The sequence below is a fragment of the Conger conger genome, chromosome 6 (assembly GCF_963514075.1).
Source record: "Conger conger chromosome 6, fConCon1.1, whole genome shotgun sequence".
Classification (NCBI taxonomy): Eukaryota; Metazoa; Chordata; class Actinopteri; order Anguilliformes; family Congridae; genus Conger; species Conger conger.
The window spans coordinates 43,819,114-43,839,561 of NC_083765.1; the positions used below are offsets into that span (position 1 = coordinate 43,819,114).

The 20,448-nt window shown below is 46.3% G+C and overlaps 49 non-coding genes across 49 annotated transcripts; 26 read left to right on the forward strand and 23 right to left on the reverse strand.

Moving 5' to 3' along the window:
- Positions 1–2,288: 2,288 nt before the first annotated feature.
- On the reverse strand, positions 2,289–2,359 carry trnag-gcc (transfer RNA glycine (anticodon GCC)). The gene has a single exon. It is a non-coding gene; the product is annotated as a tRNA-Gly (tRNA).
- A 724-nt stretch (positions 2,360–3,083) lies between these two features.
- On the forward strand, positions 3,084–3,154 carry trnag-ccc (transfer RNA glycine (anticodon CCC)). The gene has a single exon. It is a non-coding gene; the product is annotated as a tRNA-Gly (tRNA).
- A 533-nt stretch (positions 3,155–3,687) lies between these two features.
- Positions 3,688–3,758, forward strand: trnag-ccc (transfer RNA glycine (anticodon CCC)). Its single transcript has one exon. It is a non-coding gene; the product is annotated as a tRNA-Gly (tRNA).
- Positions 3,759–4,291: 533 nt separating this feature from the next.
- trnag-gcc (transfer RNA glycine (anticodon GCC)) lies at positions 4,292–4,362 on the forward strand. The gene has a single exon. It is a non-coding gene; the product is annotated as a tRNA-Gly (tRNA).
- A 342-nt stretch (positions 4,363–4,704) lies between these two features.
- Positions 4,705–4,775, reverse strand: trnag-gcc (transfer RNA glycine (anticodon GCC)). Its single transcript has one exon. It is a non-coding gene; the product is annotated as a tRNA-Gly (tRNA).
- A 120-nt stretch (positions 4,776–4,895) lies between these two features.
- On the forward strand, positions 4,896–4,966 carry trnag-ccc (transfer RNA glycine (anticodon CCC)). Its single transcript has one exon. It is a non-coding gene; the product is annotated as a tRNA-Gly (tRNA).
- Positions 4,967–5,285: 319 nt separating this feature from the next.
- On the reverse strand, positions 5,286–5,356 carry trnag-gcc (transfer RNA glycine (anticodon GCC)). Its single transcript has one exon. It is a non-coding gene; the product is annotated as a tRNA-Gly (tRNA).
- A 120-nt stretch (positions 5,357–5,476) lies between these two features.
- On the forward strand, positions 5,477–5,547 carry trnag-gcc (transfer RNA glycine (anticodon GCC)). The gene has a single exon. It is a non-coding gene; the product is annotated as a tRNA-Gly (tRNA).
- A 342-nt stretch (positions 5,548–5,889) lies between these two features.
- On the reverse strand, positions 5,890–5,960 carry trnag-gcc (transfer RNA glycine (anticodon GCC)). The gene has a single exon. It is a non-coding gene; the product is annotated as a tRNA-Gly (tRNA).
- Positions 5,961–6,079: 119 nt separating this feature from the next.
- trnag-gcc (transfer RNA glycine (anticodon GCC)) lies at positions 6,080–6,150 on the forward strand. Its single transcript has one exon. It is a non-coding gene; the product is annotated as a tRNA-Gly (tRNA).
- A 342-nt stretch (positions 6,151–6,492) lies between these two features.
- Positions 6,493–6,563, reverse strand: trnag-gcc (transfer RNA glycine (anticodon GCC)). The gene has a single exon. It is a non-coding gene; the product is annotated as a tRNA-Gly (tRNA).
- A 533-nt stretch (positions 6,564–7,096) lies between these two features.
- On the reverse strand, positions 7,097–7,167 carry trnag-gcc (transfer RNA glycine (anticodon GCC)). Its single transcript has one exon. It is a non-coding gene; the product is annotated as a tRNA-Gly (tRNA).
- Positions 7,168–7,287: 120 nt separating this feature from the next.
- trnag-gcc (transfer RNA glycine (anticodon GCC)) lies at positions 7,288–7,358 on the forward strand. The gene has a single exon. It is a non-coding gene; the product is annotated as a tRNA-Gly (tRNA).
- Positions 7,359–7,700: 342 nt separating this feature from the next.
- On the reverse strand, positions 7,701–7,771 carry trnag-gcc (transfer RNA glycine (anticodon GCC)). The gene has a single exon. It is a non-coding gene; the product is annotated as a tRNA-Gly (tRNA).
- Positions 7,772–7,890: 119 nt separating this feature from the next.
- Positions 7,891–7,961, forward strand: trnag-gcc (transfer RNA glycine (anticodon GCC)). The gene has a single exon. It is a non-coding gene; the product is annotated as a tRNA-Gly (tRNA).
- A 533-nt stretch (positions 7,962–8,494) lies between these two features.
- On the forward strand, positions 8,495–8,565 carry trnag-gcc (transfer RNA glycine (anticodon GCC)). The gene has a single exon. It is a non-coding gene; the product is annotated as a tRNA-Gly (tRNA).
- A 342-nt stretch (positions 8,566–8,907) lies between these two features.
- On the reverse strand, positions 8,908–8,978 carry trnag-gcc (transfer RNA glycine (anticodon GCC)). Its single transcript has one exon. It is a non-coding gene; the product is annotated as a tRNA-Gly (tRNA).
- A 533-nt stretch (positions 8,979–9,511) lies between these two features.
- On the reverse strand, positions 9,512–9,582 carry trnag-gcc (transfer RNA glycine (anticodon GCC)). The gene has a single exon. It is a non-coding gene; the product is annotated as a tRNA-Gly (tRNA).
- A 120-nt stretch (positions 9,583–9,702) lies between these two features.
- On the forward strand, positions 9,703–9,773 carry trnag-gcc (transfer RNA glycine (anticodon GCC)). Its single transcript has one exon. It is a non-coding gene; the product is annotated as a tRNA-Gly (tRNA).
- Positions 9,774–10,306: 533 nt separating this feature from the next.
- Positions 10,307–10,377, forward strand: trnag-gcc (transfer RNA glycine (anticodon GCC)). Its single transcript has one exon. It is a non-coding gene; the product is annotated as a tRNA-Gly (tRNA).
- Positions 10,378–10,719: 342 nt separating this feature from the next.
- Positions 10,720–10,790, reverse strand: trnag-gcc (transfer RNA glycine (anticodon GCC)). Its single transcript has one exon. It is a non-coding gene; the product is annotated as a tRNA-Gly (tRNA).
- Positions 10,791–10,910: 120 nt separating this feature from the next.
- Positions 10,911–10,981, forward strand: trnag-gcc (transfer RNA glycine (anticodon GCC)). The gene has a single exon. It is a non-coding gene; the product is annotated as a tRNA-Gly (tRNA).
- Positions 10,982–11,323: 342 nt separating this feature from the next.
- trnag-gcc (transfer RNA glycine (anticodon GCC)) lies at positions 11,324–11,394 on the reverse strand. Its single transcript has one exon. It is a non-coding gene; the product is annotated as a tRNA-Gly (tRNA).
- A 119-nt stretch (positions 11,395–11,513) lies between these two features.
- Positions 11,514–11,584, forward strand: trnag-gcc (transfer RNA glycine (anticodon GCC)). Its single transcript has one exon. It is a non-coding gene; the product is annotated as a tRNA-Gly (tRNA).
- A 342-nt stretch (positions 11,585–11,926) lies between these two features.
- Positions 11,927–11,997, reverse strand: trnag-gcc (transfer RNA glycine (anticodon GCC)). The gene has a single exon. It is a non-coding gene; the product is annotated as a tRNA-Gly (tRNA).
- Positions 11,998–12,117: 120 nt separating this feature from the next.
- Positions 12,118–12,188, forward strand: trnag-ccc (transfer RNA glycine (anticodon CCC)). The gene has a single exon. It is a non-coding gene; the product is annotated as a tRNA-Gly (tRNA).
- A 340-nt stretch (positions 12,189–12,528) lies between these two features.
- Positions 12,529–12,599, reverse strand: trnag-gcc (transfer RNA glycine (anticodon GCC)). Its single transcript has one exon. It is a non-coding gene; the product is annotated as a tRNA-Gly (tRNA).
- A 120-nt stretch (positions 12,600–12,719) lies between these two features.
- Positions 12,720–12,790, forward strand: trnag-gcc (transfer RNA glycine (anticodon GCC)). The gene has a single exon. It is a non-coding gene; the product is annotated as a tRNA-Gly (tRNA).
- Positions 12,791–13,132: 342 nt separating this feature from the next.
- Positions 13,133–13,203, reverse strand: trnag-gcc (transfer RNA glycine (anticodon GCC)). The gene has a single exon. It is a non-coding gene; the product is annotated as a tRNA-Gly (tRNA).
- A 533-nt stretch (positions 13,204–13,736) lies between these two features.
- trnag-gcc (transfer RNA glycine (anticodon GCC)) lies at positions 13,737–13,807 on the reverse strand. Its single transcript has one exon. It is a non-coding gene; the product is annotated as a tRNA-Gly (tRNA).
- A 120-nt stretch (positions 13,808–13,927) lies between these two features.
- trnag-gcc (transfer RNA glycine (anticodon GCC)) lies at positions 13,928–13,998 on the forward strand. The gene has a single exon. It is a non-coding gene; the product is annotated as a tRNA-Gly (tRNA).
- A 342-nt stretch (positions 13,999–14,340) lies between these two features.
- On the reverse strand, positions 14,341–14,411 carry trnag-gcc (transfer RNA glycine (anticodon GCC)). Its single transcript has one exon. It is a non-coding gene; the product is annotated as a tRNA-Gly (tRNA).
- A 120-nt stretch (positions 14,412–14,531) lies between these two features.
- trnag-gcc (transfer RNA glycine (anticodon GCC)) lies at positions 14,532–14,602 on the forward strand. The gene has a single exon. It is a non-coding gene; the product is annotated as a tRNA-Gly (tRNA).
- A 342-nt stretch (positions 14,603–14,944) lies between these two features.
- On the reverse strand, positions 14,945–15,015 carry trnag-gcc (transfer RNA glycine (anticodon GCC)). Its single transcript has one exon. It is a non-coding gene; the product is annotated as a tRNA-Gly (tRNA).
- A 120-nt stretch (positions 15,016–15,135) lies between these two features.
- Positions 15,136–15,206, forward strand: trnag-ccc (transfer RNA glycine (anticodon CCC)). The gene has a single exon. It is a non-coding gene; the product is annotated as a tRNA-Gly (tRNA).
- Positions 15,207–15,548: 342 nt separating this feature from the next.
- trnag-gcc (transfer RNA glycine (anticodon GCC)) lies at positions 15,549–15,619 on the reverse strand. Its single transcript has one exon. It is a non-coding gene; the product is annotated as a tRNA-Gly (tRNA).
- Positions 15,620–15,739: 120 nt separating this feature from the next.
- Positions 15,740–15,810, forward strand: trnag-gcc (transfer RNA glycine (anticodon GCC)). Its single transcript has one exon. It is a non-coding gene; the product is annotated as a tRNA-Gly (tRNA).
- A 342-nt stretch (positions 15,811–16,152) lies between these two features.
- On the reverse strand, positions 16,153–16,223 carry trnac-gca (transfer RNA cysteine (anticodon GCA)). Its single transcript has one exon. It is a non-coding gene; the product is annotated as a tRNA-Cys (tRNA).
- Positions 16,224–16,343: 120 nt separating this feature from the next.
- Positions 16,344–16,414, forward strand: trnag-gcc (transfer RNA glycine (anticodon GCC)). The gene has a single exon. It is a non-coding gene; the product is annotated as a tRNA-Gly (tRNA).
- Positions 16,415–16,756: 342 nt separating this feature from the next.
- On the reverse strand, positions 16,757–16,827 carry trnag-gcc (transfer RNA glycine (anticodon GCC)). Its single transcript has one exon. It is a non-coding gene; the product is annotated as a tRNA-Gly (tRNA).
- Positions 16,828–16,947: 120 nt separating this feature from the next.
- On the forward strand, positions 16,948–17,018 carry trnag-gcc (transfer RNA glycine (anticodon GCC)). Its single transcript has one exon. It is a non-coding gene; the product is annotated as a tRNA-Gly (tRNA).
- A 342-nt stretch (positions 17,019–17,360) lies between these two features.
- On the reverse strand, positions 17,361–17,431 carry trnag-gcc (transfer RNA glycine (anticodon GCC)). Its single transcript has one exon. It is a non-coding gene; the product is annotated as a tRNA-Gly (tRNA).
- A 120-nt stretch (positions 17,432–17,551) lies between these two features.
- trnag-ccc (transfer RNA glycine (anticodon CCC)) lies at positions 17,552–17,622 on the forward strand. The gene has a single exon. It is a non-coding gene; the product is annotated as a tRNA-Gly (tRNA).
- Positions 17,623–18,130: 508 nt separating this feature from the next.
- trnag-gcc (transfer RNA glycine (anticodon GCC)) lies at positions 18,131–18,201 on the forward strand. The gene has a single exon. It is a non-coding gene; the product is annotated as a tRNA-Gly (tRNA).
- A 533-nt stretch (positions 18,202–18,734) lies between these two features.
- Positions 18,735–18,805, forward strand: trnag-gcc (transfer RNA glycine (anticodon GCC)). Its single transcript has one exon. It is a non-coding gene; the product is annotated as a tRNA-Gly (tRNA).
- Positions 18,806–19,338: 533 nt separating this feature from the next.
- On the forward strand, positions 19,339–19,409 carry trnag-ccc (transfer RNA glycine (anticodon CCC)). Its single transcript has one exon. It is a non-coding gene; the product is annotated as a tRNA-Gly (tRNA).
- Positions 19,410–19,751: 342 nt separating this feature from the next.
- On the reverse strand, positions 19,752–19,822 carry trnag-gcc (transfer RNA glycine (anticodon GCC)). The gene has a single exon. It is a non-coding gene; the product is annotated as a tRNA-Gly (tRNA).
- Positions 19,823–19,942: 120 nt separating this feature from the next.
- On the forward strand, positions 19,943–20,013 carry trnag-gcc (transfer RNA glycine (anticodon GCC)). Its single transcript has one exon. It is a non-coding gene; the product is annotated as a tRNA-Gly (tRNA).
- A 342-nt stretch (positions 20,014–20,355) lies between these two features.
- On the reverse strand, positions 20,356–20,426 carry trnag-gcc (transfer RNA glycine (anticodon GCC)). The gene has a single exon. It is a non-coding gene; the product is annotated as a tRNA-Gly (tRNA).
- Positions 20,427–20,448: the final 22 nt, after the last annotated feature.

Below are 20,448 nucleotides of genomic sequence, written 5' to 3' on the forward strand. Positions count from 1 at the left end.
GGGGTAGGGGGGAGGGACCAGCTGCTGGGGCAGGTGGACCGTAACACTGCGACTCAAACAGGAACCCAACAGCTCTATGTGGATGGAAAGGGAGAGACAAACTGACCTACTTCACACCGGCTGCAGGAAATACCCTCCAAACATCCTCTCCGATCCTTTGTGTCGCCATGCCGGGGCCAGAAAGGTCCTGACGCATGCTTCCTCCAGTGCCTGGAACAGCTGACACCAGCTCGGTGTCCGATGATCCGCACTCCGCTGCCTCAGTCCACCCGCCCGGTCTGCACAGCTCAGCAAGTTATAGGATGCTCCTTCGTGCCAAATCGTTAATGGCGGTTTTTAAAACATACGTTTAAGGTGCAATGAAGTCATCGCTACCATTAAACTCAATCAAGGAGAAAATCTGAAGTGACAATAGCTGAATTTAGTGACTGTAATGGAAAGCTACAAATTTACAGTGATGAAAATATAACTAATTGCATCAAGAGCAAGTGGATGATAATGGCTCTAGTGGCTTTGCCACAACCTTGACCTTTGGTGATGAAACGTCCTTATTCCCCGTCACATAAACTCACAGGTAAACACTGGTTTACCAATGCATAGGAGTGAACTAATTCACGAATAACGATTTTCAGGCCTCTCTCTGTAGAGCCAATGAGGATACCAGTGAGTGAAAACTCTTAAAGGGCGGGAATTGGGATGGGCTCCGTGTCCAAAATCATGTTTGATATTGTAAAACAACACAGTAACACTGAGCAGCCATTTAAGGAGATTTCAACAGCCATTACCAATTCAGCGATAAAGCTGATTGCTGAAAGCACCCCCAATAAATCATGTGCAAAACAAGAGCCTGTAGCACATTTCAATGTGTTCGCCCAGAACAAATATCAAGTTGGGGCTGGGGGACCCCAGGCCGCCCACGCTCCCATGATGTCTGTAAGGAGACCAGAGAGAGACGCACACGTCCAGGCCAGCCCCACCCCTCTCTATCCCACGCGCCTGCGCTCGCACCCTTTTGCAGAAGGAGGGGAGGGCCCCAGTGCATTGTGGGCCAGGAGGAATTTCGACGCCACTCAGCATTTTCCTGCCCGTTGAGCAGCGAGCTGTCCCCCGAGGGAGACGTCGATTACCTAATGAGATCCAGAAGCAGCGGGAATGGATTGTGAAGGGGACGAGGGGGTGAGAAGGAGGTGGGGGGTGTGGAGACAGGGAGCTGGATGGGTTTGAGAAGGGATGAGATCTCTCCTGTAGGTCTGGACACAGCTGTGGTGGAAGAAAGCAGCCGGGAACATGGCCGGTCAGACGTACTGGAAACAAAATTAAAATAATTTATGTGAAACCATTTTTTTTTTTTTGAACGGTTTGAAAAATACAGATCATCTCAATCATTTTTTACATTTGTATCATTCAATTTAATTCAAATAATCCTTTTTTACAGAGACAATGGAAAAAGATGCAGTATTGAGGAAACAAAAAAGAAAACTGTGGAAAAAAACCTGGCCCACAAACCAAAAAGCAAACAATTAAGGTAAAAATAAACTCCCCAGTGGGAAACAAAACATTCAGGAGGTGGAATCATGATGAAGTTCTGAGACCATCAACACTGCTCAGTAAAGGACAAGCTCAAACAGACTGAAAGAACATGCTTTATGATGTCAGTACTGCCGCCTCCCCCCTCATGAACCCTGCAGTACGTGAAACTCTATGTGATACTGAATAAGTGCACAGAAAAATGTGCACATGTAGCATGTTCGGATTTCCATAACCAACTGATGAAGTCCATTCCCATGTGGCGTGCTGCGTTGATTGCTAACGTGCTGAGCGCCCATTAACTCAAGGAACGGGGACAATAGCACAGGCCCGCCTAACCCCAAATCCCCAACACACGTGGATGGTTCTGTGGTAGGATTTGCGCCTGCCACGCGGGAGACCCGGGTCGGATTCCCGGCCAATAAAGTCTGTGTCAAAAAACAATAACAGCCTAAAAGCAAGGCTGCTCGCAATGCAGTGTTCATGAAGACGAGGATGAAGTCCATCCCCTTCAATGGCCATGTATTCACACGGAGAGCTTCACAAGGATTGGGATAATGGCTTCAAAGGTGTTTCACATTTGTAGGCTTTGTTTAATTGTGGGAGGTCCACCGAAATTAGCAATGGTGTCAAGAAAAAAGCTACCTTCTCCCATTTTCATCATGGAAAAACCAGAGTTTAAGAAACAAAATGGATAAAAATAGAACAGTCTTTCAAAAAGAAAGGCAGTAAGGTGCATGAAAAAAGCAAAAGAAACACTCTACATTGGCCGGGAATCGGACCCGGGCCTCCCGCGTGGCAGGCGAGAATTCTACCACTGAACCACCAATGCTCGGAGGAGCAGAACGGCTTAAGCATTGGAGCACCAGTTCAGAGAAAGGAGATGCAAAAAAGAGAAACACCTTCACGTGTTGCTTCAGCAGAACTTAATCCAGTAACAGAGTTTGCGTGGGCATTGGTGGTTCTGTGGTAACGTTCTCGCCTGCCAAGTGGGAGACCCGGGTCCGATTCCCGGCCAATGCATTCTGTGTTTTAGTCAGAAGAAAATAACGGCCTAAAAGCAAGGCTGCTCGCAATGCAGTGTTCATGAAGACGAGGATGAAGTCCTTCCCCTTCAATGGCCATGTATTCACACGGAGAGCTTCACAAGGTTTGGGATAATGGCTTCAAAGGTGTTTCACATTTGTAGGCTTTGTTTAATTGTGGGAGGTCCACCAAAATTAGCAATGGTGTCAAGAAAAAAGCTACCTTCTCCAAATTTCATCATGGAAAAACCAGAGTTTAAGAAACAAAATGGATGAAAATAGAACAGTCTTTCAAAAAGAAAGGCAATAAGGTGCATGAAAAAAAGCAAGAGAAAAACTCTGCATTGGCCGGGAATCGGACCCGGGTCTCCCACGGGGCAGGCGAGAATTCTACCACTGAACAACCAATGCTTGGAGGTGGGGAAGCGCTTAAGCATTAGAGCTTCAGTTCAGAGAAAAGAGATGCAAAATCGAGAAACACCTTCACGTGTTGCTTCAGCAGAACTTAATCAAGTCCCAGAGTTTGCGTGGGCATTGGTGGTTCAGTGGTAGCATTCTCGCCTCCCATGCGGGTGACCCGGGTCCGATTCCCGGCCAATGCAGACTGCTTTTTAGTCAGAAGAAAATAACGGCCTAAAAGGAAGGCTGCTCGCAATGCAGTGTTCATGAAGACGAGGATGAAGTCCATCCCCTTCAATGGCCATGTATTCACACGGAGAGCTTCACAAGGTTTGGGATAATGGCTTCAAAGGTGGTTCTCATTAGTAGGCTTTGTTTAATTGTGGGAGGTCCACCAAAATTAACAATGTTGTCAAGAAAAAATCTACCTTCTCCCATTTTCATCAGGGAAAAACCAAAGTTTAAGAAAAAAAATGGACGAAAATAGAACAGTCTTTCAAAAAGAAAGGCAATAAGGTGCATGAAAAAAAGCAAAAGAAACACTCTGCATTGGCCGGGAATCGGACCCGGGTCTCCAGCGTGGCAGGCGAAAATTCTGCCACTGAACCACCAATGCTTGGAGGTGGGGAGAAGCTTAAGCATTGGAGCTTAAGTTCAGAGAAAAGAGATGCAAAATCGAGAAACACCTTCACGTGTTGCTTCAGCAGAACTTAATCAAGTCCCAGAGTTTGCGTGGGCATTGGTGGTTCAGTGGTAGCATTCTCGCCTCCCATGCGGGTGACCCGGGTCCGATTCCCGGCCAATGCAGACTGCTTTTTAGTCAGAAGAAAATAACGGCCTAAAAGGAAGGCTGCTCGCAATGCAGTGTTCATGAAGACGAGGATGAAGTCCATCCCCTTCAATGGCCATGTATTCACACGGAGAGCTTCACAAGGTTTGGGATAATGGCTTCAAAGGTGGTTCTCATTAGTAGGCTTTGTTTAATTGTGGGAGGTCCACCAAAATTAACAATGTTGTCAAGAAAAAATCTACCTTCTCCCATTTTCATCAGGGAAAAACCAAAGTTTAAGAAAAAAAATGGACGAAAATAGAACAGTCTTTCAAAAAGAAAGGCAATAAGGTGCATGAAAAAAAGCAAAAGAAACACTCTGCATTGGCCGGGAATCGGACCCGGGTCTCCAGCGTGGCAGGCGAAAATTCTGCCACTGAACCACCAATGCTTGGAGGTGGGGAGAAGCTTAAGCATTGGAGCTTAAGTTCAGAGAAAAGAGATGCAAAAACGAGAAACACCTTCACGTGTTGCTTCAGCAGAACTGAATTCAGGCGTGGCATTTGTGTGGGCATTGGTGGTTCAGTGGTAGAATTCTCGCCTGCCACGCGGGAGACCCGGGTCCGATTCCCGGCCAATGCAGGGTGTGTTTTAGTAAGAAAACAATAACAGCCTAAAAGCAAGGCTGCTCGCAATGCAGTGTTCATGAAGACGAGGATGAAGTCCATCCCCTTCAATGGCCATGTATTCACACGGAGAGCGTCACAAGGTTTGGGATAATGGCTTCAAAGGTGTTTCACATTTGTATGCTTTGTTTAATTGTGGGAGGTCCACCAAAATTAGCAATGGTGTCAAGAAAAAAGCTACCTTCTCCAATTTTCCTCATGGAAAAACCAGAGTTTAAGAAACGAAATGGATGAAAATAGAACAGTGTTTCAAAAAGAAAGGCAATAAGGTGCATGAAAAAAAGCTAGAGAAACACTCTGCATTGGCCGGGAATCGGACCCGGGTCTCCCGCGTGGCAGGCGAGAATTCTACCACTGAACCACCAATGCTTGGGGGAGGAAAACGGCTTAAGCATTGGGGCTCCAGTTCAGAGAAAAGAGATGCAAAAACGAGAAACACCTTCACGTGTTGCTTCAGCAGAACTTAATCCAGTCCAAGAGTTTGCGTGGGCATTGGTGGTTCAGTGGTAGAATTCTCGCTTCCCATGCGGGAGACCCGGGTCCGATTCCCGGCCAATGCATTCTGTGTTTTAGTCAGAAAACAATAACAGCCTAAAAGCAAGGCTGCTCGCAATGCAGTGTTCATGAAGACGAGGATGAAGTCCATCCCCTTCAATGGCCATGTATTCACACGGAGAGCTTCACAAGGTTTGGGATAATGGCTTCAAAGGAGTTTCACATTTGTATGCTTTGTTTAATTGTGGGAGGTCCACCAAAATTAGCAATGGTGTCAAGAAAAAAGCTACCTTCTCCAATTTTCCTCATGGAAAAACCAGAGTTTAAGAAACAAAATGGATGAAAATAGAATAAGGTGCATGAAAAAAAGCAAGAGAAACACTCTGCATTGGCCGGGAATCGGACCCGGGTCTCCCGCGTGGCAGGCGAAAATTCTACCACTGAACCACCAATGCTTGGAGGTGGGGAGAAGCTTAAGCATTGGAGCTTCAGTTCAGAGAAAAGAGATGCAAAAACGAGAAACACCTTCACGTGTTGCTTCAGCAGAACTGAATTCAGGCGTGGCATTTGTGTGGGCATTGGTGGTTCAGTGGTAGAATTCTCGCCTGCCACGCGGGAGACCCGGGTCCGATTCCCGGCCAATGCAGGGTGTGTTTTAGTCAGAAAACAATAACAGCCTAAAAGCAAGGCTGCTCGCAATGCAGTGTTCATGAAGACGAGGATGAAGTCCATCCCCTTCAATGGCCATGTATTCACACGGAGAGCTTCACAAGGTTTGGGATAATGGCTTCAAAGGAGTTTCACATTTGTATGCTTTGTTTAATTGTGGGAGGTCCACCAAAATTAGCAATGGTGTCAAGAAAAAAGCTACCTTCTCCAATTATCCTCATGGAAAAACCAGAGTTTAAGAAACAAAATGGATGAAAATAGAACAGTCTTTCAAAAAGAAAGGCAATAAGGTGCATGAAAAAAAGCAAGAGAAACACTCTGCATTGGCTGGGAATCGGACCCGGGTCACCCGCGTGGCAGGCGAGAATTCTACCACTGAACCACCAATGCTTGGAGGGGGGGAGAAGCCTTAGCATTGGAGCTTCAGTTCAGAGAAAAGAGATGCAAAAACGAGAAACACCTTCACGTGTTGCTTCAGCAGAACTGAATTCAGGCATGGTTTTGTGTGGGCATTGGTGGTTCAGTGGTAGAATTCTCGCCTGCCACGCGGGAGACCCGGGTCCGATTCCCGGCCAATGCATGGTGTGTTTTAGTCAGAAAACAATAACAGCCTAAAAGCAAGGCTGCTCGCAATGCAGTGTTCATGAAGACGAGGATGAAGTCCATCCCCTTCAATGGCCATGTATTCACACGGAGAGCTTCACAAGGTTTGGGATAATGGCTTCAAAGGTGTTTCACATTTGTAGGCTTTGTTTAATTGTGGGAGGTCCACCAAAATTAGCAATGGTGTCAAGAAAAAAGCTACCTTCTCCAATTTTCATCAAGGAAAAACCAGAGTTTAAGAAACAAAATGGACGAAAATAGAACAGTCTTTCAAAAAGAAAGGCAATAAGGTGCATGAAAAAAAGCAAGAGAAACACTCTGCATTGGCCGGGAATCGGACCCGGGTCTCCCGCGTGGCAGGCGAGAATTCTACCACTGAACCACCAATGCTTGGGGGAGGAAAACGGCTTAAGCATTGGAGCTCCAGTTCAGAGAAAAGAGATGCAAAAACGAGAAACACCTTCACGTGTTGCTTCAGCAGAACTTAATCCAGCCCCAGAGTTTGCGTGGGCATTGGTGGTTCAGTGGTAGAAGTCTCGCTTCCCATGCGGCAGACCCGGGTCCGATTCCCGGCCAATGCAGGGTGTGTTTTAGTCAGAAGACAATAACAGCCTAAAAGCAAGGCTGCTCGCAATGCAGTGTTCATGAAGACGAGGATGAAGTCCATCCCCTTCAATGGCCATGTATTCACTCGGAGAGCTTCACAAGGTTTGGGATAATGGCTTCAAAGGTGTTTCACATTTGTATGCTTTGTTTAATTGTGGGAGGTCCACCGAAATTAGCAATGGTGTCACGAAAAAAGCTACCTTCTCCAATTTTCCTCACGGAAAAACCAGAGTTTAAGAAACAAAATGGATGAAAATAGAACAGTCTTTCAAAAAGAAAGGCAATAAGGTGCATGGAAAAAAGCTAGAGAAACACTCTGCATTGGCCGGGAATCGGACCCGGGTCTCCCGCGTGGCAGGCGAGAATTCTACCACTGAACCACCAATGCTTGGAGGTGGGGAGAAGCTTAAGCATTGGAGCTTCAGTTCAGAGAAAAGAGATGCAAAAACGAGAAACACCTTCACGTGTTGCTTCAGCAGAACTGAATTCAGGCTTGGCATTTGTGTGGGCGTTGGTGGTTCAGTGGTAGAATTCTCGCCTGCCACGCGGGAGACCCGGGTCCGATTCCCGGCCAATGCAGGGTGTGTTTTAGTCAGAAAACAATAACAGCCTAAAAGCAAGGCTGCTCGCAATGCAGTGTTCATGAAGACGAGGATGAAGTCCATCCCCTTCAATGGCCATGTATTCACACGGAGAGCGTCACAAGGTTTGGGATAATGGCTTCAAAGGAGTTTCACATTTGTATGCTTTGTTTAATTGTGGGAGGTCCACCAAAATTAGCAATGGTGTCAAGAAAAAAGCTACCTTCTCCAATTTTCCTCCTGGAAAAACCAGAGTTTAAGAAACAAAATGGATGAAAATAGAACAGTCTTTCAAAAAGAAAGGCAATAAGGTGCATGAAAAAAAGCAAGAGAAACACTCTGCATTGGCTGGGAATCGGACCCAGGTCTCCCGCGTGGCAGGCGAGAATTCTACCACTGAACCACCAATGCTTGGAGGTGGGGCGAAGCTTAAGCATTGGAGCTTCAGTTCAGAGAAAAGAGATGCAAAAACGAGAAACACCTTCACGTGTTGCTTCAGCAGAACTGAATTCAGGCATGGTTTTGTGTGGGCATTGGTGGTTCAGTGGTAGAATTCTCGCCTGCCACGCGGGAGACCCGGGTCCGATTCCCGGCCAATGCAGCGTGTGTTTTAGTCAGAAAACAATAACAGCCTAAAAGCAAGGCTGCTCGCAATGCAGTGTTCATGAAGACGAGGATGAAGTCCATCCCCTTCAATGGCCATGTATTCACACAGAGAGCTTCACAAGGTTTGGGATAATGGCTTCAAAGGTGTTTCACATTTGTAGGCTTTGTTTAATTGTGGGAGGTCCACCGAAATTAGCAATGGTGTCAAGAAAAAAGCTACCTTCTCCAATTTTCCTCATGGAAAAACCAGAGTTTAAGAAACAAAATGGATGAAAATAGAACAGTCTTTCAAAAAGAAAGGGAATAAGGTGCATGAAAAAAAGCTAGAGAAACACTCTGCATTGGCCGGGAATCAGACCCGGGTCTCCCACATGGCAGGCGAGAATTCTACCACTGAACCACCAATGCTTGGAGGTGGGGAGAAGCTTAAGCATTGGAGCTTCAGTTCAGAGAAAAGAGATGCAAAAACGAGAAACACCTTCACGTGTTGCTTCAGCAGAACTGAATTCAGGCTGGGCATTTGTGTGGGCATTGGTGGTTCAGTGGTAGAATTCTCGCCTGCCACGCGGGAGACCCGGGTCCGATTCCCGGCCAATGCAGGGTGTGTTTTAGTCAGAAAACAATAACAGCCTAAAAGCAAGGCTGCTCGCAATGCAGTGTTCATGAAGACGAGGATGAAGTCCATCCCCTTCAATGGCCATGTATTCACACGGAGAGCTTCACAAGGTTTGGGATAATGGCTTCAAAGGTGTTTCACATTTGTATGCTTTGTTTAATTGTGGGAGGTCCACCAAAATTAGCAATGGTGTTAAGAAAAAAGCTACCTTCTCCAATTTTCCTCATGGAAAAACCAGAGTTTAAGAAACAAAATGGATGAAAATAGAACAGTCTTCCAAAAAGAAAGGCAATAAGGTGCATGAAAAAAAGCAAGAGAAACACTCTGCATTGGCCGGGAATCGGACCCGGGTCTCCCGCGTGGCAGGCGAGAATTCTACCACTAAACCACCAATGCTTGGGGGAGGACAACGGCTTAAGCATTGGAGCTCCAGTTCAGAGAAAAGAGATGCAAAAACGAGAAACACCTTCACGTGTTGCTTCAGCAAAACTTAATCCAGCCCCAGAGTTTGTGTGGGCATTGGTGGTTAAGTGGTAGAAGTCTCGCTTCCCATGCGGCAGACCCGGGTCCGATTCCCGGCCAATGCAGGGTGTGTTTTAGTCCGAAGACAATAACAGCCTAAAAGCAAGGCTGCTCGCAATGCAGTGTTCATGAAGACGAGGATGAAGTCCATCCCCTTCAATGGCCATGTATTCACTCGGAGAGCTTCACAAGGTTTGGGATAATGGCTTCAAAGGTGTTTCACATTTGTATGCTTTGTTTAATTGTGGGAGGTCCACCGAAATTAGCAATGGTGTCACGAAAAAAGCTACCTTCTCCAATTTTCTTCACGGAAAAACCAGAGTTTAAGAAACAAAATGGATGAAAATAGAACAGTCTTTCAAAAAGAAAGGACATAAGGTGCATGAAAAACAGCTAGAGAAACACTCTGCATTGGCCGGGAATCGGACCCGGGTCGCCCGCGTGGCAGGCGAGAATTCTACCACTGAACCACCAATGCTTGGAGGTGGGGCGAAGCTTAAGCATTGGAGCTTCAGTTCAGAGAAAAGAGATGCAAAAACGAGAAACACCTTCACGTGTTGCTTCAGCAGAACTGAATTCAGGCTTGGCATTTGTGTGGGCATTGGTGGTTCAGTGGTAGAATTCTCGCCTGCCACGCGGGAGACCCGGGTCCGATTCCCGGCCAATGCAGGGTGTGTTTTAGTCAGAAAACAATAACAGCCTAAAAGCAAGGCTGCTCGCAATGCAGTGTTCATGAAGACGAGCATGAAGTCCATCCCCTTCAATGGCCATGTATTCACACGGAGAGCTTCACAAGGTTTGGGATAATGGCTTCAAAGGAGTTTCACATTTGTATGCTTTGTTTAATTGTGGGAGGTCCACCAAAATTAGCAATGGTGTCAAGAAAAAAGCTACCTTCTCCAATTTTCCTCATGGAAAAACCAGAGTTTAAGAAACAAAATGGATGAAAATAGAACAGTCTTTCAAAAAGAAAGGCAATAAGGTGCATGAAAAAAAGCAAGAGAAACACTCTGCATTGGCTGGGAATCGGACCCAGGTCTCCCGCGTGGCAGGCGAGAATTCTACCACTGAACCACCAATGGGTGGAGGTGGGGCGAAGCTTAAGCATTGGAGCTTCAGTTCAGAGAAAAGAGATGCAAAAACGAGAAACACCTTCACGTGTTGCTTCAGCAGAACTGAATTCAGGCATGGCATTTGTGTGGGCATTGGTGGTTCAGTGGTAGAATTCTCGCCTGCCACGCGGGAGACCCGGGTCCGATTCCCGGCCAATGCAGGGTGTGTTTTAGTCAGAAAACAATAACAGCCTAAAAGCAAGGCTGCTCGCAATGCAGTGTTCATGAAGACGAGGATGAAGTCCATCCCCTTCAATGGCCATGTATTCACACGGAGAGCTTCACAAGGTTTGGGATAATGGCTTCAAAGGTGTTTCACATTTGTAGGCTTTGTTTAATTGTGGGAGGTCCACCGAAATTAGCAATGGTGTCAAGAAAAAAGCTACTTTCTCCAATTTTCATCAAGGGAAAACCAGAGTTTAAGAAACAAAATGGACGAAAATAGAACAGTCTTTCAAAAAGAAAGGCAATAAGGTGCATGAAAAAAAGCTAGAGAAACACTCTGCATTGGCCGGGAATCGGACCCGGGTCTCCGGCGTGGCAGGCGAGAATTCTACCACTGAACCACCAATGCTTGGAGGTGGGGAGAAGCTTAAGCATTGGAGCTTCAGTTCAGAGAAAAGAGATGCAAAAACGAGAAACACCTTCACGTGTTGCTTCAGCAGAACTGAATTCAGGCTTGGCATTTGTGTGGGCATTGGTGGTTCAGTGGTAGAATTCTCGCCTGCCACGCGGGAGACCCGGGTCCGATTCCCGGCCAATGCAGGGTGTGTTTTAGTCAGAAAACAATAACAGCCTAAAAGCAAGGCTGCTCGCAATGCAGTGTTCATGAAGACGAGGATGAAGTCCATCCCCTTCAATGGCCATGTATTCACACGGAGAGCGTCACAAGGTTTGGGATAATGGCTTCAAAGGAGTTTCACATTTGTATGCTTTGTTTAATTGTGGGAGGTCCACCAAAATTAGCAATGGTGTCAAGAAAAAAGCTACCTTCTCCAATTTTCCTCATGGAAAAACCAGAGTTTAAGAAACAAAATGGATGAAAATAGAACAGTCTTTCAAAAAGAAAGGCAATAAGGTGCATGAAAAAAAGCAAGAGAAACACTCTGCATTGGCTGGGAATCGGACCCAGGTCTCCCGCGTGGCAGGCGAGAATTCTACCACTGAACCACCAATGCTTGGAGGTGGGGCGAAGCTTAAGCATTGGAGCTTCAGTTCAGAGAAAAGAGATGCAAAAACGAGAAACACCTTCACGTGTTGCTTCAGCAGAACTGAATTCAGGCATGGTTTTGTGTGGGCATTGGTGGTTCAGTGGTAGAATTCTCGCCTGCCACGCGGGAGACCCGGGTCCGATTCCCGGCCAATGCAGGGTGTGTTTTAGTCAGAAGACAATAACAGCCTAAAACCAAGGCTGGTCGCAATGCAGTGTTCATGAAGACGAGGATGAAGTCCATCCCCTTCAATGGCCATGTATTCACACGGAGAGCTTCACAAGGTTTGGGATAATGGCTTCAAAGGTGTTTCACATTTGTAGGCTTTGTTTAATTGTGGGAGGTCCACCGAAATTAGCAATGGTGTCAAGAAAAAAGCTACCTTCTCCAATTTTCCTCATGGAAAAACCAGAGTTTAAGAAACAAAATGGATGAAAATAGAACAGTCTTTCAAAAAGAAAGGGAATAAGGTGCATGAAAAAAAGCTAGAGAAACACTCTGCATTGGCCGGGAATCGGACCCGGGTCTCCCGCGTGGCAGGCGAGAATTCAACCACTGAACCACCAATGCTTGGGGGAGGAAAACGGCTTAAGCATTGGAGCTGCAGTTCAGAGAAAAGAGATGCAAAAACGAGAAACACCTTCACGTGTTGCTTCAGCAGAACTTAATCCAGTCCCAGAGTTTGCGTGGGCATTGGTGGTTCAGTGGTAGAATTCTCGCCTCCCATGCGGGAGACCCGGGTCCGATTCCCGGCCAATGCATTCTGTGTTTTAGTCAGAAAACAATAACAGCCTAAAAGCAAGGCTGCTCGCAATGCAGTGTTCATGAAGACGAGGATGAAGTCCATCCCCTTCAATGGCCATGTATTCACACGGAGAGCTTCACAAGGTTTGGGATAATGGCTTCAAAGGTGTTTCACATTTGTAGGCTTTGTTTAATTGTGGGAGGTCCACCGAAATTAGCAATGGTGTCAAGAAAAAAGCTACTTTCTCCAATTTTCATCAAGGGAAAACCAGAGTTTAAGAAACAAAATGGACGAAAATAGAAGTCTTTCAAAAAGAAAGGCAATAAGGTGCATGAAAAAAAGCTAGAGAAACACTCTGCATTGGCCGGGAATCGGACCCGGGTCTCCGGCGTGGCAGGCGAGAATTCTACCACTGAACCACCAATGCTTGGAGGTGGGGAGAAGCTTAAGCATTGGAGCTTCAGTTCAGAGAAAAGAGATGCAAAAACGAGAAACACCTTCACGTGTTGCTTCAGCAGAACTGAATTCAGGCTTGGCATTTGTGTGGGCATTGGTGGTTCAGTGGTAGAATTCTCGCCTGCCACGCGGGAGACCCGGGTCCGATTCCCGGCCAATGCAGGGTGTGTTTTAGTCAGAAAACAATAACAGCCTAAAAGCAAGGCTGCTCGCAATGCAGTGTTCATGAAGACGAGGATGAAGTCCATCCCCTTCAATGGCCATGTATTCACACGGAGAGCGTCACAAGGTTTGGGATAATGGCTTCAAAGGTGTTTCACATTTGTATGCTTTGTTTAATTGTGGGAGGTCCACCAAAATTAGCAATGGTGTCAAGAAAAAAGCTACCTTCTCCAATTTTCCTAATGGAAAAACCAGAGTTTAAGAAACAAAATGGATGAAAATAGAACAGTCTTTCAAAAAGAAAGGCAATAAGGTGCATGAAAAAAAGCAAGAGAAACACTCTGCATTGGCCGGGAATCGGACCCGGGTCTCCCGCGTGGCAGGCGAGAATTCTACCACTGAACCACCAATGCTTGGGGGAGGAAAACGGCTTAAGCATTGGAGCTCCAGTTCAGAGAAAGGAGATGCAAAAACGAGAAACACCTTCACGTGTTGCTTCAGCAGAACTTAATCCAGTCCCAGAGTTTGCGGGGGCATTGGTGGTTAGGTGGTAGAATTCTCGCTTCCCATGCGGGAGACCCGGGTCCGATTGCCGGCCAATGCATTCTGTGTTTTAGTCAGAAAACAATAACAGCCTAAAAGCAAGGCTCCTCGCAATGCAGTGTTCATGAAGACGAGGATGAAGTCCATCCGCTTCAATGGCCATGTATTCACACGGAGAGCTTCACAAGGTTTGGGATAATGGCTTCAAAGGTGTTTCACATTTGTAGGCTTTGTTTAATTGTGGGAGGTCCACCGAAATTAGCAATGGTGTCAAGAAAAAAGCTACCTTCTCCAATTTTCATCAAGGAAAAACCAGAGTGTAAGAAACAAAATGGACGAAAATAGAACAGTCTTTCAAAAAGAAAGGCAATAAGGTGCATGAAAAAAAGGAAGAGAAACACTCTGCATTGGCCGGGAATCGGACCCGGGTCTCCCGCGTGGCAGGCGAAAATTCTACCACTGAACCACCAATGCTTGGAGGTGGGGAGAAGCTTAAGCATTGGAGCTTCAGTTCAGAGAAAAGAGATGCAAAAACGAGAAACACCTTCACGTGTTGCTTCAGCAGAACTGAATTCAGGCTTGGCATTTGTGTGGGCATTGGTGGTTCAGTGGTAGAATTCTCGCCTGCCACGCGGGAGACCCGGGTCCGATTCCCGGCCAATGCATGGTGTGTTTTAGTCAGAAAACAATAACAGCCTAAAAGCAAGGCTGCTCGCAATGCAGTGTTCATGAAGAAGAGGATGAAGTCCATCCCCTTCAATGGCCATGTATTCACACGGAGAGCTTCACAAGGTTTGGGATCATGGCTTCAAAGGTGTTTCACATTTGTAGGCTTTGTTTAATTGTGGGAGGTCCACCGAAATTAGCAATGGTGTTAAGAAAAAAGCTACCTTCTCCAATTTTCATCAAGGAAAAACCAGAGTTTAAGAAACAAAATGGACGAAAATAGAACAGTCTTTCAAAAAGAAAGGCAATAAGGTGCATGAAAAAAAGCTAGAGAAACACCCTGCATTGGCCGGGAATCGGACCCGGGTCTCCCGCGTGGCAGGCGAGAATTCTACCACTGAACCACCAATGCTTGGAGGTGGGGAGAAGCTTAAGCATTGGAGCTTCAGTTCAGAGAAAAGATATGCAAAAACGAGAAACACCTTCACGTGTTGCTTCAGCAGAACTGAATTCAGGCTTGGCATTGGTGTGGGCATTGGTGGTTCAGTGGTAGAATTCTCGCCTGCCACGCGGGAGACCCGGGTCCGATTCCCGGCCAATGCAGGGTGTGTTTTAGTCAGAAAACAATAACAGCCTAAAAGCAAGGCTGCTCGCAATGCAGTGTTCATGAAGACGAGGATGAAGTCCATCCCCTTCAATGGCCATGTATTCACACGGAGAGCTTCACAAGGTTTGGGATAATGGCTTCAAAGGTGTTTCACATTTGTATGCTTTGTTTAATTGTGGGAGGTCCACCAAAATTAGCAATGGTGTCAAGAAAAAAGCTACCTTCTCCAATTTTCCTCATGGAAAAACCAGAGTTTAAGAAACAAAATGGATGAAAATAGAACAGTCTTTCAAAAAGAAAGGCAAGAAGGTGCATGAAAAAAAGCAAGAGAAACACTCTGCATTGGCCGGGAATCGGACCCGGGTCTCCCGCGTGGCAGGCGAGAATTCTACCACTGAACCACCAATGCTTGGGGGAGGAAAGCGGCTTAAGCATTGGAGCTCCAGTTCAGAGAAAAGAGATGCAAAAACGAGAAACACCTTCACGTGTTGCTTCAGCAGAACTTAATCCAGTCCCAGAGTTTGCGTGGGCATTGGTGGTTCAGTGGTAGAATTCTCGCCTCCCATGCGGGAGACCCGGGTCCGATTCCCGGCCAATGCATTCTGTGTTTTAGTCAGAAAACAATAACAGCCTAAAAGCAAGGCTGCTCGCAATGCAGTGTTCATGAAGACGAGGATGAAGTCCATCCCCTTCAATGGCCATGTATTCACACGGAGAGCTTCACAAGGTTTGGGATAATGGCTTCAAAGGTGTTTCACATTTGTAGGCTTTGTTTAATTGTGGGAGGTCCACCGAAATTAGCAATGGTGTCAAGAAAAAAGCTACCTTCTCCAATTTTCATCAAGTAAAAACCAGAGTGTAAGAAACAAAATGGACGAAAATAGAACAGTCTTTCAAAAAGAAAGGCAATAAGGTGCATGAAAAAAAGCAAGAGAAACACTCTGCATTGGCCGGGAATCGGACCCGGGTCTCGCGCGAGGCAGGCGAGAATTCTACCACTGAACCACCAATGCTTGGGGGAGGAAAGCGGCTTAAGCATTGGAGCTCCAGTTCAGAGAAAAGAGATGCAAAAACGAGAAACACCTTCACGTGTTGCTTCAGCAGAACTGAATTCAGGCTTGGCATTTGTGTGGGCATTGGTGGTTCAGTGGTAGAATTCTCGCCTGCCACGCGGGAGACCCGGGTCCGATTCCCGGCCAATGCAGGGTGTGTTTTAGTCAGAAAACAATAACAGCCAAAAAGCAAGGCTGCTCGCAATGCAGTGTTCATGAAGACGAGGATGAAGTCCATCCCCTTCAATGGCCATGTATTCACACGGAGAGCGTCACAAGGTTTGGGATAATGGCTTCAAAGGTGTTTCACATTTGTATGCTTTGTTTAATTGTGGGAGGTCCACCAAAATTAGCAATGGTGTCAAGAAAAAAGCTACCTTCTCCAATTTTCCTAATGGAAAAACCAGAGTTTAAGAAACGAAATGGATGAAAATAGAACAGTCTTTCAAAAAGAAAGGCAATAAGGTGCATGAAAAAAAGCGGGAGAAACACTCTGCATTGGCCGGGAATCGGACCCGGGTCTCCCGCGTTGCAGGCGAGAATTCTACCACTGAACCACCAATGCTTGGAGGTGGGGAGAAGCTTAAGCATTGGAGCTTCAGTTCAGAGAAAAGAGATGCAAAAACGAGAAACACCTTCACGTGTTGCTTCAGCAGAACTGAATTCAGGCTTGGCATTTGTGTGGGCATTGGTGGTTCAGTGGTAGAATTCTCGCCTGCCACGCGGGAGACCCGGGTCCGATTCCCGGCCAATGCAGGGTGTGTTTTAGTCAGAAAACAATAACAGCCAAAAAGCAAGGCTGCTCGCAATGCAGTGTTCATGAAGACGAGGATGAAGTCCATCCCCTTCAATGGCCATGTATTCACACGGAGAGCGTCACAAGGTTTGGGATAATGGCTTCAAAGGTGTTTCACATTTGTATGCTTTGTTTAATTGTGGGAGGTCCACCAAAATTAGCAATGGTGTCAAGAAAAAAGCTACCTTCTCCAATTTTCCTAATGGAAAAACCAGAGTTTAAGAAACGAAATGGATGAAAATAGAACAGTCTTTCAAAAAGAAAGGCAATAAGGTGCATGAAAAAAAGCGGGAGAAACACTCTGCATTGGCCGGGAATCGGACCCGGGTCTCCCGCGTGGCAGGCGAGAATTCTACCACTGAACCACCAATGCTTGGAGGTGGGGAGAAGCTTAAGCATTGGAGCTTCAGTTCAGAGAAAAGAGATGCAAAAACGAGAAACACCTTCACGTGTTGCTTCAGAAGAACTGAATTCAGGCTTGGCATTTGTGTGGGCATTGGTGGTTCAGTGGTAGAATTCTCGCCTGCCACGCGGGAGACCCGGGTCCGATTCCCGGCCAATGCATGGTGTGTTTTAGTCAGAAAACAATAACAGCCTAAAAGCAAGGCTGCTCGCAATGCAGTGTTCATGAAGACGAGGATGAAGTCCATCCCCTTCAATGGCCATGTATTCACACGGAGAGCGTCACAAGGTTTGGGATAATGGCTTCAAAGGTGTTTCACATTTGTATGCTTTGTTTAATTGTGGGAGGTCCACCAAAATTAGCAATGGTGTCAAGAAAAAAGCTACCTTCTCCAATTTTCCTCATGGAAAAACCAGAGTTTAAGAAACTAAATGGATGAAAATAGAACAGTCTTTCAAAAAGAAAGGCAATAAGGTGCATGAAAAAAAGCAAGAGAAACACTCTGCATTGGCCGGGAATCGGACCCGGGTCTCCCGCGTGGCAGGCGAGAATTCTACCACTGAACCACCAATGCTTGGAGGTGGGGAGAAGCTTAAGCATTGGAGCTTCAGTTCAGAGAAAAGAGATGCAAAAACGAGAAACACCTTCACGTGTTGCTTCAGCAGAACTTAATCCAGTCCCAGAGTTTGCGTGGGCATTGGTGGTTCAGTGGTAGAATTCTCGCCTCCCATGCGGGAGACCCGGGTCCGATTCCCGGCCAATGCATTCTGTGTTTTAGTCAGAAAACAATAACAGCCTAAAAGCAAGGCTGCTCGCAATGCAGTGTTCATGAAGACGAGGATGAAGTCCATCCCCTTCAATGGCCATGTATTCACACGGAGAGCTTCACAAGGTTTGGGATAATGGCTTCAAAGGTGTTTCACATTAGTAGGCTTTGTTTAATTGTGGGAGGTCCACCGAAATTAGCAATGGTGTTAAGAAAAAAGCTACCTTCTCCAATTTTCATCAAGGAAAAACCAGAGTTTAAGAAACAAAATGGACGAAAATAGAACAGTCTTTCAAAAAGAAAGGCAATAAGGTGCATGAAAAAAAGCTAGAGAAACACTCTGCATTGGCCGGGAATCGGACCGGGGTCTCCCGCGTGGCAGGCGAGAATTCTACCACTGAACCACCAATGCTTGGAGGTTCAGTTCAGAGAAAAGAGATGCAAAAACGAGAAACACCTTCACGTGTTGCTTCAGCAGAACTGAATTCAGGCTTGGCATTTGTGTGGGCATTGGTGGTTCAGTGGTAGAATTCTCGCCTGCCACGCGGGAGACCCGGGTCCGATTCCCGGCCAATGCAGGGTGTGTTTTAGTCAGAAAACAATAACAGCCTAAAAGCAAGGCTGCTCGCAATGCAGTGTTCATGAAGACGAGGATGAAGTCCATCCCCTTCAATGGCCATGTATTCACACGGAGAGCTTCACAAGGTTTGGGATAATGGCTTCAAAGGTGTTTCACATTAGTAGGCTTTGTTTAATTGTGGGAGGTCCACCGAAATTAGCAATGGTGTCAAGAAAAAAGCTACCTTCTCCAATTTTCATCAAGGAAAAACCAGAGTTTAAGAAACAAAATGGATGAAAATAGAACAGTCTTTCAAAAAGAAAGGCAATAAGGTGCATGAAAAAAAGCAAGAGAAACACTCTGCATTGGCTGGGAATCGGACCCGTGTCTCCCGCGTGGCAGGCGAGAATTCTACCACTGAACCACCAATGCTTGGAGGTGGGGAGAAGCTTAAGCATTGGAGCTTCAGTTCAGAGAAAAGAGATGCAAAAACGAGAAACACCTTCACGTGTTGCTTCAGCAGAACTGAATTCAGGCATGGCATTTGTGTGGGCATTGGTGGTTCAGTGGTAGAATTCTCGCCTGCCACGCGGGAGACCCGGGTCCGATTCCCGGCCAATGCAGGGTGTGTTTTAGTCAGAAAACAATAACAGCCTAAAAGCAAGGCTGCTCGCAATGCAGTGTTCATGAAGACGAGGATGAAGTCCATCCCCTTCAATGGCCATGTATTCACACGGAGAGCTTCACAAGGTTTGGGATAATGGCTTCAAAGGTGTTTCACATTTGTATGCTTTGTTTAATTGTGGGAGGTCCACCAAAATTAGCAATGGTGTCAAGAAAAAAGCTACCTTCTCCAATTTTCCTCATGGAAAAACCAGAGTTTAAGAAACAAAATGGATGAAAATAGAACAGTCTTTCAAAAAGAAAGGCAATAAGGTGCATGAAAAAAAGCAAGAGAAACACTCTGCATTGGCCGGGAATCGGACCCGGGTCTCCCGTGTGGCAGGCGAGAATTCAACCACTGAACCACCAATGCTTGGGGGAGGAAAACGGCTTAAGCATTGGAGCTCCAGTTCAGAGAAAAGAGATGCAAAAACGAGAAACACCTTCACGTGTTGCTTCAGCAGAACTTAATCCAGTACCAGAGTTTGCGTGGGCATTGGTGGTTCAGTGGTAGAATTCTCGCCTCCCATGCGGGAGACCCGGGTCCGATTCCCGGCCAATGCATTCTGTGTTTTAGTCAGAAAACAATAACAGCCTAAAAGCAAGGCTGCTCGCAATGCAGTGTTCATGAAGACGAGGATGAAGTCCATCCCCTTCAATGGCCATGTATTCACACGGAGAGCTTCACAAGGTTTGGGATAATGGCTTCAAAGGTGTTTCACATTTGTAGGCTTTGTTTAATTGTGGGAGGTCCACCGAAATTAGCAATGGTGTCAAGAAAAAAGCTACCTTCTCCAATTTTCATCAAGGAAAAACCAGAGTGTAAGAAACAAAATGGACGAAAATAGAACAGTCTTTCAAAAAGAAAGGCAATAAGGTGCATGAAAAAAAGCAAGAGAAACACTCTGCATTGGCCGGGAATCAGACCCGGGTCTCGCGCGTGGCAGGCGAGAATTCTACCACTGAACCACCAATGCTTGGGGGAGGAAAGCGGCTTAAGCATTGGAGCTCCAGTTCAGAGAAAAGAGATGCAAAAACGAGAAACACCTTCACGTGTTGCTTCAGCAGAACTGAATTCAGGCTTGGCATTTGTGTGGGCATTGGTGGTTCAGTGGTAGAATTCTCGCCTGCCACGCGGGAGACCCGGGTCCGATTCCCGGCCAATGCAGGGTGTGTTTTAGTCAGAAAACAATAACAGCCTAAAAGCAAGGCTGCTCGCAATGCAGTGTTCATGAAGACGAGGATGAAGTCCATCCCCTTCAATGGCCATGTATTCACACGGAGAGCGTCACAAGGTTTGGGATAATGGCTTCAAAGGTGTTTCACATTTGTATGCTTTGTTTAATTGTGGGAGGTCCACCAAAATTAGCAATGGTGTCAAGAAAAAAGCTACCTTCTCCAATTTTCCTCATGGAAAAACCAGAGTTTAAGAAACGAAATGGATGAAAATAGAACAGTCTTTCAAAAAGAAAGGCAATAAGGTGCATGAAAAAAAGCAAGAGAAACACTCTGCATTGGCCGGGAATCGGACCCGGGTCTCCCGCGTGGCAGGCGAGAATTCTACCACTGAACCACCAATGCTTCGGGGAGGAAAACGGCTTAA